This window comes from Triturus cristatus, chromosome 4_1 (genome assembly GCF_964204655.1).
Source record: "Triturus cristatus chromosome 4_1, aTriCri1.1, whole genome shotgun sequence".
Lineage (NCBI taxonomy): Eukaryota > Metazoa > Chordata > Amphibia > Caudata > Salamandridae > Triturus > Triturus cristatus.
Window position 1 is genome coordinate 1285555032 of NC_140585.1, and position 14506 is coordinate 1285569537.

Here is a 14506-nt window from a genome sequence, read left to right on the forward strand (position 1 = left end):
CAGGCCTAGGACCCATACATAGTGGCAATCAAGAGAAGAAAAGATCTGATGATCCTAAAATCCCCAAAAGGCATTGTCCCTAAATGTGAGGATGTTGATGATATCAGCAAATGGTTCACAGCCTTTGAGAGGGCTTGTGAGAGGCCAGGAAGGTGAGTGAGGAAAACTCACTGGGCGGCACTTCTTTAGGAACTGTTCTTTAGTAAGTGCAGAGACAGACTTCTGACCCTTACTGGGGCAGAATCGGAGTCCTTTGAACTCATGAAGGGCACCCAGATTGAGTGATTTGGACTCACAACCGAGGAGTTTAGAATTAAATTCAGGGGGGCTCAGAAAACCTGGGTGGAATTTGTAGACTACTCAATAACAACACTAGGTGGCTAGTTGACTGGAAGTAAAATGCAAGATTATGATGGTCTTTATAATTTGTTTATGAAAGAACACATATTTGGTCATTTCATTGATGAAAAGTTGCATCAGTATCTGGTAGACCTAGATCCAATTTCTCCCCAAGCATTGGGAAAGAAGCGGATCACTGGGTCAAGACAAGGGTGACCAAGACGTCCACTGGGGGTGACCAAAAGAAAGGGGTTGCAAAATCTCCCAAGGGGAAAGAGGGTGAGCATCCTCAAGATAAAGTCCCAGGTAGCCCCCCAAAAGCCTGTCCATGAGGGTGGGCCCAAAGACACCTCACAACCTAAAACTAGGTACCAAGGAAAGATTTGGGATCCCAACAAGGTATGGTGTCACGACTGTCAAAAGACAGGACACAACAACACGGCCCCTAGTTGTGCTAAAAACAACCCCCTAGTGTAGCTCCAGGGGCCGAGTGTTGCCTAAGGGGGTAGTCCCTCGGAGGAGGAAGTCCACAAAGCCTTCAACTGGAAAGTGGGCCCAAAGGTGAGATGGAGATTCCGGGGGGTGTAGACACTTCCACCACCTACAGGTGAATGGAATCCCAACCACTGCCCTCAGAGATAAATGTGCCAGTCACACTGTGGTGCAAGGCAGGTTGGTACTCTCAAACTAATATGTCCCAGGGGGAGCCAAAAAGAGTAAGGGCTATCCCATGGAAGGTCACTGTTAGGCCTGTGGCTGTAGTGCCCCTAGAGATGGCTGGGTTTCATAAGTCTGAGAAAGGTGCTAGTTAATAAAGACCTCCCCCTAGCCCCCAAAGAAAAAGAAGAGACAGAGTAAGGAAGGTGAACAACTGTTAGCCAGGGGGTGGGGGTGTATGGAAAGTGGGTTTCTGTTGCAGAAACCACCCCACTTTTTGCCAGATTTCAGATGTACTTTTACTTGATGTGCCCTCTGGCCCTGCCAATCAGGATTCCAGGGCCTGTGTTCTTTCCCAAAACGGTACATTTGTACCTACAATTGGCACCTCTCTGGCCACATGCAAGTTCCTTCGCAAAAGACACTATGGGTACCAAGGGCACTGTAACCAGGGAAGGCCTCTAAGGGCTGCAGCACATTTTGTGCCTGCTTTAGAGGTCCTGTACCTTAACACCTACACACTGCCATAGCGAGCTGCGTGTTTTGGTGCAGAGAAAAGTGAAAAGTCGATATGGCACACATACCCGTGTATGATGCCTGCAACCCACTTCCTATAGTATAGGTAGGTCACACCTCTATCTGGGTGCACTATACCACTGGTGAGGGCACAGTTGCATGAGCACTGTACCCCTACAGTGTCTAAGTCCATTCTTAGACATTGTAATTGCAATAAAGCCATAAAGAGTATATGGTCTGGGAGTTTGTCATTACGAACTCCACAGCACCATAACGGCTTTACTGAATTCTGGTAAGTTTGGAAGCTAACATCTCAGCATAATAAACCCACACTGATGCCAGTGTGGGATTTATTATACGATGCACTTAGAGGGCATCTTAGAGATGCCCCCTGAAAAACAACCAGCCTCTGGTGGGTCCCCTGACTGGCAAACACCAGCGTGCCACCACGAGAAAAAGTTCTGGACCCCTGGGGTGAGAGCCTTCGCTCCCTGGGCCCAGACGCAAAGCCTTTCCTGGCAGAGGTGTTCACAACTCCCCCAGGTCAGGAAGAGCCTTCTCTGGAAGGGGAGCCTCAAAGGCATTGCCACCTTTGCAACGCGACCCAGAGCCGCTCCTGCTATCAGGAGCAGGCCCCCTTCCTGCCTCACCCCCTCTTCGGCGGGAACACAAGCCCAGAAGGTGTGTCCAACTCTGTCAACACAACCCCACCACTCTTCAGTGCCCGCCATCTTGCAGATGGATTATGGGGATTCTAGATTGTGCTCACTCCCCCACGTGGGGTGAGCACACCAAGTGTGTAGCCACCCTATAACCAGTAGCCCATTGGCTACTACCTCGAGACCTCTAAAAACGTCCTCTAAATACAGTATTTAGGGGGCAGCCCTGAGCCCAGAAAGTAGACCTGAGTAAGAGAGAGGAAGGACTGAAGAGCTGTGCTGACCCACGAAGAAGAAGAAGAGGATAACAACTTCTTTGGCCCCAGCCCTACCGGCCTGTCCCATCTACGACCTGCCTACAGCAAAAACCCCAGTGAGTCCAGCAGCCTGCAACCCCCAGAGCCCATAGGACCTGCCCTGCAACCATTTTACAGACTCTGTCTCCTGTGAGCACCAGATTTGCTCAAGCAAAGACTCACCCCCTGAATTCAGATTCTGGCGACTCTGCGATTCTGCACCAATCTGCACCTGACGCCCACGGCCTGAGTTTGAGTGGCCCAACACTACAAGAAGATCTCCTCAGCGATCCTGATCTGGTGATACTCGACCTCCCTCAAGCTTCAAAACTATGCCTGCAGCATCAAACTGAAGGGTCCCCCCGACCACGACCAGAGCAGGTAAGAAAACCCAACGCCAGAAGACACCCCTGCACTCAACGCCCCACGGCCTTAGGTTGCCCAACCGACAGTGTCCCTCAAGAACCCAACTTACTTTTCCAGCCGGTGCTCGCATTCAAGAAGTCCACCTGCCCTAGCCTGCAGCAACTTTGCAAAACCGAAGGTCACCATTGAAACGCAAAGTGTGCCTGATGTCCTTTTTGAGCCCTGCACCCGGCGGCCCCAGGCTGCTAGTGATGCAGCTCATATACTGGTCGTTGGTCCCTGCAGTGCTGTCCTTAATCCCAGGAACTTTGCTCCCACAACCCGAGGGGCCTGGTTGTCAGCAATCCCTAACCGAAGGCCCTCTTAGCCCCTTTGGCTAACGTTGGGCCCTTGCACTCTGCACCCCGCCGCCACAGTGCCGCTGGTGGTGCAACTCGAGTGCCCATCTAAACCTTGGGGAACCTTGGTCCTAAACCACAAAATTCCCACTCGTAAGTCTTGTACTTACCCGAGAAACCGCTATCACTCTTCTCCCTTAGGAACCCATGTTAAGAGATTTTGGGACTAAAATTTTTCCGCTGAACTGATGTTTGTATGGAGAAAAGAGAACTTAACTGCAAATGTATAAAAAGTCTTACTTACCTTGTATTGTGAGATCATAAGGTGTAGTATCTAGGCATACCACCCCCAGTAATCCAAAAGTAATCTGAAAGTAATTACTGTGTTTCTAAAACATATACAATCCTGTAACGATTGCAACTTCAATCACAACGGCATTTCCTTGAACAGTCTTGTATTTGAGAGTATATCTCACTTACCTGTGCCAAGTCCTGCTTGGTTCTAAAATAAAACATAAGTATACCTTTTTAATATTGACCTAATTGGTCTGAATTCTGTCTCTGAGTGTGTGTAATCAGTCCTTGATTGAGTGAATGCAATAAATGCTTAATACACCCTCTGGATAAGTCTTCATGCTCGCCCACACTACCACAAGGACAGCTGTTAGTACTTACCTAATTTAGCCTCTGCTATACCTCTGGGGACTCTCTGGACTCTGTGCACACTATACCTAATTTTGGTATAGTATATACAGAGCCAGCTTCCTAAATCATGGAATTGTTTGAAAAGTATTTTCGAGAATAAAATATTTGATTTCTCAAACATCAATATCTAGAAATTCATCTATATGAGCATGGAATGAAGTATCTAAATTGGATCTACCAATTCAAATAACAGGTTCAAAACAAATTTTGAATTAAACAGATTATCATCCCTGGCGGGATCTAATTGTAGTGCGCAGAGGGGACGCTGTTCTGGTTCAGGAGAGCGCTTACTTTGATTACTAATTTACACCCATGATCAGGAGGTGACACAACAAAACTGAAAAAAACAAGTTACTGACATGTTCACTGTGGTTCTCAAGTGTTGATATCTTTCATGAATTCATTTGTTTGTATCTTCTGTCATCGAGGTGGGAGTCCCACGGTAATTATAAGTAGCAGTGTAAGAGTCTTTTATCTAGGTCTATTATAATTGTTCTTCTCTACAGCATTGAGGAGCAATTCACTTCATTTTGTACATCACCAAAGTCTGACCAATCAGAGCATAGCTTGCACCCTTCCCCTCCTGTGCAATGATTTCACAACTCAGATTTCTCAGCACGAGTTAAACAAATTCCTTATGCTACCATGTATGAAGAACACAAGGAGGTGGGCAACCAAGGGGGAGGTGGGTGGGTCCCATATGAATCTATGAAAGATATTAATACTAGAGAACCACAGTGTACAGGTAAGTAACTTGTTTTTTCTCCAGTAGTGAATCTTTCATAGATTCACATGCTTATATCTAAATAGAGAGCAGTATACCATAAAAAGAGAACATTGAGACATCAATAAGACCATTTTAGGAGGCGGGTAATATCTGTATCAGTGTATGCATACAGTGTTCAGAGGAAAGCAAATATTATGAATAAATATCAAAGAGCTCACCATTGTGAAAAAGGTTTAAAAAGTACTGCCTGACCTACTGCTGTATCCCTGTTGTTAGCTATGTCCAGGCAATAATGTTTGGTAAACCTATGCGATCTGGACCATGTGGTCGCTCTGCATATATCTGATAGAGGTACTCCTGTGACAGGGCAGATGAAGTTGCCATGCTTCGGGTAGAATGTGTGCATACTTTGGGTGCTAGCAGACTTCCCTCTTGTTTGTGGCAGAAACTAATAGCTGCCGATACCCATTGCGCTATAGTTGTTCTTAAAGCTGGTTGGCCTTTTGAATGGGGTGCAAAGGCTACCAGAATTTGATAAGTTTTTCTGAAGAATTTAGTGTTTTCCAAGTAAAACTTAAGGCATCTTTTGACAAGTGTGTGTAATGATTTTTCCGTTGCGCTTGATGGATTCTGGAAATATGTCTTTAGGATAATTGGTTAATTCAGGTTAAATTCGGTAGGCACTTTAGATACGAACCTGGGATTGGTTTGCAATATTACTCTGGTCTTTTTTAAATGCATAAATGGCTAGTTTACGGTGAAGGCTTGTATTTCACTCACACACCTGGCCGACATTAGAGCCAATAAAAACACAATTTTCCATGTGAGATGTTTGATGTCAGCCTTATTGATTGGCTCAAAAGGTTGTCTCTTTAGCTGCAATAGGACTGTGTTCAGTTGCCATGATATTGCTGGTTTTCTGATCAATGGAAAAGCTCTAAACAAGCCTTTGAGAAATTCCTTTATCAATCTATCCGACCAGAGAAATTTCTTGTTGCGAGAATGCCTGTATCTTGAGAATGCTTCAAGACGGACTCAAATTGAGCTGTGGCAGAGTCCAGATTAAGCTAAAGATAGAAGGTAAGGCAAGACCTACGCAGATTCTGAAGTGAAAGGATGACAATTGCTGGCTGTGCACCAGTTACAAAATCTTAACTATTGAGCTTTATAGGACTTGCTTGTAAATTCTGCTCTAGCTTTTGCTAAAGTGTTTCTACAATGCTGAGGAATGTTTAATTGATGGAATTCATATTATTCAGGATCCTGGCTGCTAAATTTAGAGATTACGGGTTCAGATTAATTACCTGTCAATTGTCCATGTACAGTAACCCTGGGACTGGTTTGAGTCAAACATGTTGCTGTTCTAACATTAGGGTAAGTTCTGTATATCAGAACTGTCTCGGCCACGCCAAGGCTATCAGGATGATCCTGCACGGTTCTTGTTACATTTTGCGTAATACTTTTGGTAGAAGAGGGATATGTGGGAAAGCGTAGGCGAACATGCCTCTCCAGGACATTTGAAGACTGTTCCCCATGATCCCTTGTGTGGGAACCTGCTGGCATAATGAAGGCATTTTTTTGGGTTTGGAGTTGTGAAGAGGTCTAGGGAAGGATTTCTCCACCTGTTGAACATTTTGTTGAGTTGATTGGTAGAAAGCTCCCATTCGTGGCATTCCTGTTAGCATCTGCCTTATTCGGCCGCCCATATGTTGTTTGTCCCCTGTACATGTTCTTCCTTCAGGGAGATTCCTTTAAGTAAGCACCATGCTCATATTTGTTATGCTTTCTCGGATAGAGGGCGAGACTTTGTGTTGGCCTCTTTGTTTAGATAAAACATTGTGATCGTATTGTTGGTGCAAATGAAAACCTCCGACCCCTGAAGTCTAGGAGGAAAGCCTTGAGTCACCATTTCACCGGTCTCAGTTCCAGAAGATTGATATGATACGGTCTTTCTTCAAGGTGACCATCTTTCACTGACTTCTAGATCTTGGAGATGTTACCCCAATCAATCCATAGAGGCATCCGTTGTCATGATGAAACTCTAGTTCTGACCGTGAACATGGACCCTATTGGACCCTATTGTGAGGTTTGCTTCCCTTATCCACCATTACATCGCAGAGACCATTTCTGAGGTTATGTGCACTATGTTATTAAACCACCCCTTTTCCCGTGTTTACTGCCTGTCCAGTTGTTCCTGCCGTGGTCTCATGTACACTCTACAATTTGGTATGAGGGGAATGCATAAATACATCATTCCCAAAAATGATTTGTAGGTTCTTACTGACACAGATCTTTTTTTGGTAAGGTGACTGCCAATGTGATCATCTTTGATTCTCTTTCTTAGATTGCAAACACTTTGCATATGGTGGTTTCTATGATGGCTCCCAGGAATGTTATTCTTTGTCAAGGAGTTACATAGGATTTGTCTTTGTTTATGTGAAAGCCCAGGTTTTGGACTAACTGCATGCACTCTCTTGTCAAATTCTTTGCAGCCCTTGAAGAGTGAGCCTTAATCAGCCAATCATCTAAGTAAGGGAATTTCTGCTGTCCAGAGCATCTTAAATAGGCTGATACTGCTGCCATACATTTGGTGAAAATCCTTGGGGCAGATTTTAGCCCTAACAGGAGAACCCTGAAGTCATAGGTTTTCCCTGCCACCTCGAACCTCAGATATTTTTTGTGCCTGACGTGGATAGGAATATGAAAATAAGCATCTAGAAGATCCAGAGATGTCATGTGATCTCCCCTGTTCAATAAGTGAATGATATCCTGTAGTGTGATCATTCGAAAGGATTGAGTCTTGAGATATTTGATGAGCATTCTGAAATCCAACACCTGTCTCCGTTTCCCATTCTTTTTCCTGAGGAGAAAAAAAGTTGAAGTAGAAACCTGTGTGTATGTTAGAGAACCTCCGCTACAGCTTCCTTGTCAAGCAGGAACTGAATTTAGTCTCTTAACAATCAAAGGTATTGATGAATTGTTTTGACAGGTAGATGGTACATAGGTTTCTGGAGAAACTCTAGTGTGTGATGATACTTTATAATATCTAAGACCCACTTGTCCGAGGAGATAGATGTCCAATTGGTGAAGCAATTGAGAAGAGTGCTTTAGAAATGTGATGGAGGTGGAGGCATTGAAGTGACTGGGCGCACTTTGTAGTCACTGTTTTTGGAAGAAATCTTGCCCTTTTGCAGCAGCTGCGGCACGTCTTCGTATTGTGTCTGGAGGAAGTGGAAGCCTGTGAAGGCCTGTACAGTTGCGAGCACTGTTGGCAATATACTTGTGCTTGTTGGTGGTACGGCTGGTATCGATAGGGTTGTTACCCCCCACAAAAGGAGTTTTGAACTGGTCACCATTAAAAGGCGTGTCCAATATCTTTGACTGGACTTTCGGTAGAAAGGAAGTTGCTTTAAGCTACCCCTGTCGCCATAAAACAGCTGACCCTGCCACTTGTCTGAAGCCAATAAAAGCTATATCCATTGACGAATCGATAATTCCATAGCTGACATTTTTTCCCCAAAATTATCCAGCCGCCTGCCCTCTTTTATCGGGAGGGGTGGTGCTGAACATGGGGCCACAGGATTTTTTGACCTTCTCTGTGCTGCCTGAATAACCACGGAGTCGGCCTTAGGATGACCTACCAGGCAGACTGGGGAGTTGTCTGGGGCTTTCTACTTTTTGTTTAGCCATGGTATCACTGCAGTTATTGTTGCAGGACTCTTCATGGCCTTAAGGCCCTCATTCCAAATGTAGTCTATGATTGGTTTTGATCGTACTGTCTTCTTGGTAGACTCTTTGAAATCATACAAGTAACAGTCTGTTTGATGTATGTAGGAAGGTAGGATCTTTCTGGTTTGGTTACCCCCACATTTTGCCTGGTGTCATGCTGTTTCTGACTAGTCCGACAGGACCCCAGTCTCTGTGTCTCTGTGCTTCTCCCTTAAAGTGGACATGGTGAGTACTTAGGTACACTCCAGATTGGCTACTGGTTTACCCTGGTAAGTCCCTAGTATATGGTTCTAAGGTACCCAGGGTATAGGTACACCAGGGTCCTCCATGGGCTGAAGCATGTATTATGCAACCCATGGTAGACCACTCCAGTTGTGACTACAGGCCTGCCTTTGCAGCCTGAGTAAGCTGGTGCTAGCACCACTTACGACAGATTTAAGTTTACTTCAATCAGACATTTTGCAAGCAGTGGCAGTGAAGTATCTCATTTCCATTATGTCTCCATCAAGGACAAAACTGACAATTGGGACATTGTTATCTGACATTAGAATTCATCACAATCACGGGTAATGAGGTATGAGAACGGCACACAAGCTGCTAGGAAACGCAAAGCAGCTTTACTGTTTGCAGCCATCCCATTGGCCAGGTATCAACCAATGGCAGAAGTAGACATAGTATATCTGTCCAGTGAAACACAGGGTACCTTGATTGAGCCTTACAGCATTTAAAGGGCGATGAACACCGAAACGCGTCTGCTGTTAATAAAGAAGCTTTCAATGATCACACGAGTGCTCGAACTGTTTTGAGTTGCTGTGTAGCAAAAGTGAGGTCCCATCCTCACCCCATGGATATAGCACCCGTCCTGAGTTCGGAGTCCGAGGAGGGAGCTGTGATGGTGATATATATATATATATATATATATTCACTGAAAAAACCATAGGTTTCACACATGTTATAGTTAGCGGAAATTTTACTGATAAAAAACCAATGAAATTCCCCCGTTATAGTTACTGCAGGCAACTATAACTCACGCGACCGCAATCCTCTGCTGATGCTAATACTGTATTTAGACATTTATTTGCCCATGTCTTCTTCCATACATTTTTAGCTATACATATATTACAAATATTTTTTTTTCATAAAGACACATATGTCATCAGCAGAAGATTGCGGTCGCGTGAGTTATAGTTGCCTGCAGTAACTATAACGGGGGAATTTCATTGGTTTTTTATCAGTAAAATTTCCGCTAACTATAGCACCGCGCGCCCACTTTACACAGTTAGTGCCATGCACGCACGGTGGGCACGCGGTGCGCTACGCGCACCGCGTGCCCACGTTACGCTAGATGGGCCATGTACGCACGATGCGCTTCGCGCACCGTGCGCACATGGAGGACATATGATGCACTTCGTTTTGAAAGGTAATATTTTAATTTTTCGTATATTTTATAAGCCATGCACAAATGGTGCCCTTCGGGCACCATTTGCACACGGGGTGGAGAGAGTGTGGATAATTTTTTTTTTTAGTTTTTTTTAAAAATTTTTTTTAGTTTTTTTCAAAAATGATAAGCCATGCACAATTGGTGGCCTTCGGCCACCAATTACACACGGGGTGCAGAGAGTGTGGATGATGTTTTTTTTTTAAATTATTTTTTACCGTACGCGTACGGTAAGCGTAATCGGCGAAATTACCGAAAAAATAAAAATTCCGTTTTTGGCCTTGGAGGATCTTTGGGGACTCCCTCAACATGCCTATGTGTGTGGGAACTGTCTAAACAGCCCCTTTACATGTTTTTGGGCTTTAAATTTTAAAAATCGCTCTCAGTGCGAGAGAGAAAATGGCGGCCGCAGCTTCCTGGTTTCGGCCGATTCGAATGTTTACTAAGATCTAAGAGCCAATCAGAATCGCGCTCGCGCACGCCACCGTACGCGTACGGTAAGCGTACCGTAAGCGCACCGTAAGCTGGCTCAGATATATATATTGATTTAAAGGCTATTTTCTCAGAATCTACTGAACAGATTTACACCAAACCTACAAAAGGCACTTCCTTGACCTGAGGACTACCTCTCTGCTAAATTTCTAGTAATTCTGTTCAGCCGTTCGGGCTGTAGCCCTGTCTAAAGGTCCTATGGAAAAATGCATGGGAAAAACGCGTTTTGGGACCCCCCTTTTATCTCAGCCCCCGCTTGACGAATCCCCCCGAGACTTTCAGGGTAGGAGCGGAGCGTAGCGCCCCCACCTATTTTGAAAAATTCGCGAGGATTCGTCGACCGGCGCAAAAGTTATTCAAAATAGAATGTTGCGGATTTCCTATGGAAACGTGGTCCTAACTATAACTACCTACTGGCGACCGCCAGTAGGTAATATATACATATATGTATATATATGTATGTATGTCTATATATCTATTCACTGAAAAAACCATAGGTTTCACACACGTTATAGTTAGGAATTAGCATTTAAAAAACCTTGCAAATTCACTGAAAAAACCATAGGTTTCACACATGTTATAGTTAGCGGAAATTTTACTGATAAAAAACCAATGAAATTCCCCCGTTATAGTTACTGCAGGCAACTATAACTCACGCGACCGCAATCCTCTGCTGATGCTAATACTGTATTTAGACACTTATTTGCCCATGTCTTCTTCCATACATTTTTAGCTATACATATATTACAAATATTTTTTTTTCATAAAGACACATATGTCATCAGCAGAAGATTGCGGTCGCGTGAGTTATAGTTGCCTGCACTAACTATAACGGGGGAATTTCATTGGTTTTTTATCAGTAAAATTTCCGCTAACTATAACATGTGTGAAACCTATGGTTTTTTCAGTGAATTTGCAAGGTTTTTTAAATGCTAATTCCTAACTATAACGTGTGTGAAACCTATGGTTTTTTCAGTGAATTTGTACGGTTTTTTAAATGCTAAGTTACTTTACGCCATTCGTGGCGTGCACGCCCACTTAACGCAGTTCGTTCCGTGCGCGCACGGTGCGCTTCGCGCACCGTGCGCGCACAGTGAGCCCGCGGTGCGCTTCGCGCGCCCACTTTACGCAGTTAGTGCCGTACACGCAAGGTGGGCACGCGGTGCGCGTAGCTCACCGTGCGCACATGGAGGACATATTATGCGCTTCCTTGTGATAGGTAATCTGTTAAATTTAATTTGTAAGTGATGACAATAATACGCCATGCACAGAGTGTTTTTTTTTTTTTAATGAAAATTTTTAGCGTAAGCGCACCGTACGCGTACGGTAAGCGTAATCGGCGAAATTTTCAAAAAATAAAAATTTACAGTTTTTGGCCTTAGGGGATCTTTGAGGACTCAACTAACATGGCTATGTGCATGGGCGCTGTCTAAACAGCCCCTTTATATGTTTTTTGCCTTTGTTTACAGCCCCCCCTCAGAGTGCGAGAGAGAAAATGGCGGCCGCCGCTTCCTGGTTTCGACCGATTCGAATGTTTACTTAGATGTAACAGCCAATCAGAATCGCGCTCGCGCACGCCACCGTACGCGTACGGTAAGCTTACGGTAAGCGTACCGTAAGCTGGCTCAGATATATATATTGATTTAAAGGCTATTTTCTCAGAATCTACTGAACAGATTTACACCAAACCTACAAAAGGCACTTCCTTGACCTAGGGACTACCTCTCTGCCAAATTTCTAGTAATTCTGTTCAGCCGTTCGGGCTGTAGCCCTGTCTAAAGGTCCTATGGAAAAATGCATGGGAAAAACGCGTTTTGGGACCCCCCTTTTATCTCAGCCCCCGCTTGACGAATCCCCCCGGGACTTTCAGGGTAGGAGCGGAGCGTAGCGCCCCACCTATTTTGAGAAATTCGCGAGGATTCGTCAACCGGCGCCAAAGTTATTCAAAATAGAATGTTGCGGATTTCCTATGGAAAAGGGGTCCTAACTATAACTACCTACTGGCGACCGCCAGTAGGTAATATATATATATATTCACACACATATATAAATACAATGTGCGCAGTCTTACAGTAGAAAGGAAGGAGGGGTGAAGGAGAGAGCTCATTGTCACTGAAAAAGGTTTCTCAGCACTGCCTGGCCTACTGCTGCATCACTACGAGCTGTGGCATCCAAGCAGTAATGTCTAGTGAAGGTGTGGGTCCTCTTAAAGGTTCCAGCTCTGCAGATGTCCTGGATAGGTACTCTGGCAAAAAGAGCAGTGGACGTAGCGCTCGCTCTTTTAGAGTGAGCACGCACTTATGCTCGCACAGATTTTCCTGCTTATTGATGGCAATATTGGATTGCATTTGTGATCCAACGTGCAATTCCCATTTTGGATAGAGGATAGCCCTTCTGGGACGCCATGGAGGACACAAAGAGCTGGGTTGATTTACGAAAGGCTTTGGTTCTTTGTAGATAAAGTTTGAGACAACGCTGAAAATCTAGTGAATGGAGAGCTCTTTCCACAGCAGTTGCTGGTTGTGGAAAGAAGTTTTTGAGCATTAGTGGCTCGTTCAAACAAAAGTCCGACGGAACTTTGGGGATAAACTTGGGGTTAGTATGAAGGACTACTCAGTCAACCCTAAATTGCAGAAACGGTTCCTGTATCGTCAGAGCCTGAATATCATTCACTCTCCTGGCTGACAACGCTAGAAGAAGGGCAACTTTACATGACAGGAACTTAAGGTCCGCCTTTTTAGGTTCAAAAGGATGTTTCATAAGTTGTGACAATACTATATGAAGATACCAGAGAGGTGAGGCTTGACAGGTGGAAAGGTGCCAAACATACCTTTCATGAATTGCTTAATGAACCTTGCTGAAAATAATGATGGTCCTGAAGATGTCCTCCTAAATCGGGATATAGCAGCTAGATGGACTTTAATCGAGGTGTGTGCTAAACCGGATTTTGCTAACAGCAGGATGTACGGAAGTATCTCATGGGGTGAGGACAGCAGAGGATGGACGTTTGATTCCTAACACCATACACTGTACGTTCTATTAGTGCTTTGTGCCCAGGCATTGGAAAGAATATCTTTACACTCAGATGGGATTTCTAGATACTAAAATTAAAGTTGTTCAGGAGCCATGCCGCTAATCGAAGCAATTTGGGATCCGGATGTAGCACTTGTCTCTGGGACATTGTTAAAAGAGATGGAATGAGATGCAAAAGAAAAGGTTGTCTCTCTGAAAGAAGAAGCAGTTCTGTGAACCAATGTTAACGGGGCCGCGATGAGGCTATTAGGATTATCCTGCAGGGTTCTGCCTTGATCTTTATGAGTAGTCGTGGCAGGAGGGGAATCAGCGGAAAAGCGTAGGCAAAGAAGCCTGACCATGCCATCAAAAATGCCTTCCCTCTGGGATTCCGGATAGTGATGCCAACTTGCGAAGTACCGGCATTTCTTGTTCTGACACGTCGCAAAGAGGTCTACTTTTGGCCTGCCTCATTTGAGAAAAATGCTGTTCAGCGTCTCTTGATGGATCTCTTATTCGGGGCAGGACGATTTGAGCCTGCTTAGTGTGTCTGCTGTTGTGTTCTGAACGCCAGGAAGATGTTCCACCTTTAGAGGGCTTTCGTTCTGAATCACCCACTTCCAGATGTACTAAGCCTCCCGAGAGACGAGGTGGGATCTGGTGCCACCTTGCTTTGTGCGATAATGCCTTGCTGTTGTGTTGTTCATTCTGACCAACACCGCTGTGTTCCTTATTTTTGGCAGGAATGCCTACAATGCCAATCGTGCTGCCCTGAGCTCAAGCAAATTGATGTGAAGATGCTGGTGTTGCTGCTGCCAACGTCCACTGACCTGGAGGTCTTGCATGAAAACTCCCCATCCTTTCAGGGAGGCATCGGTGGTGATTATGTGTGGAGCTGGCATGGCGGGAAAGGAGAGACCAATGGAAATATTACGACGCCGGGTCCACCAAGAGATGGCGTTGAGTATACCTGGCGTTAACTGTAATGACATCCTTGAAAGAACCTACTGCCTGACGCCATTGCAAATCCAGCTCTTCTTGCAATGGACGCATTTGCAATCTGCAGAAATTAATAAGAGGGGTGCAAGATGACTTTGTCCCCATGAGAGACTTATAATGGTGAACTGAAAGTGACTTTCTTCTTGTGAATGACTGAGCCAGTGATATTACTTTTGCTTGTCTCTCATGAGAGTGGGAAATTCTTGTTTATTGTGGTGTCTAATATTGCTCCT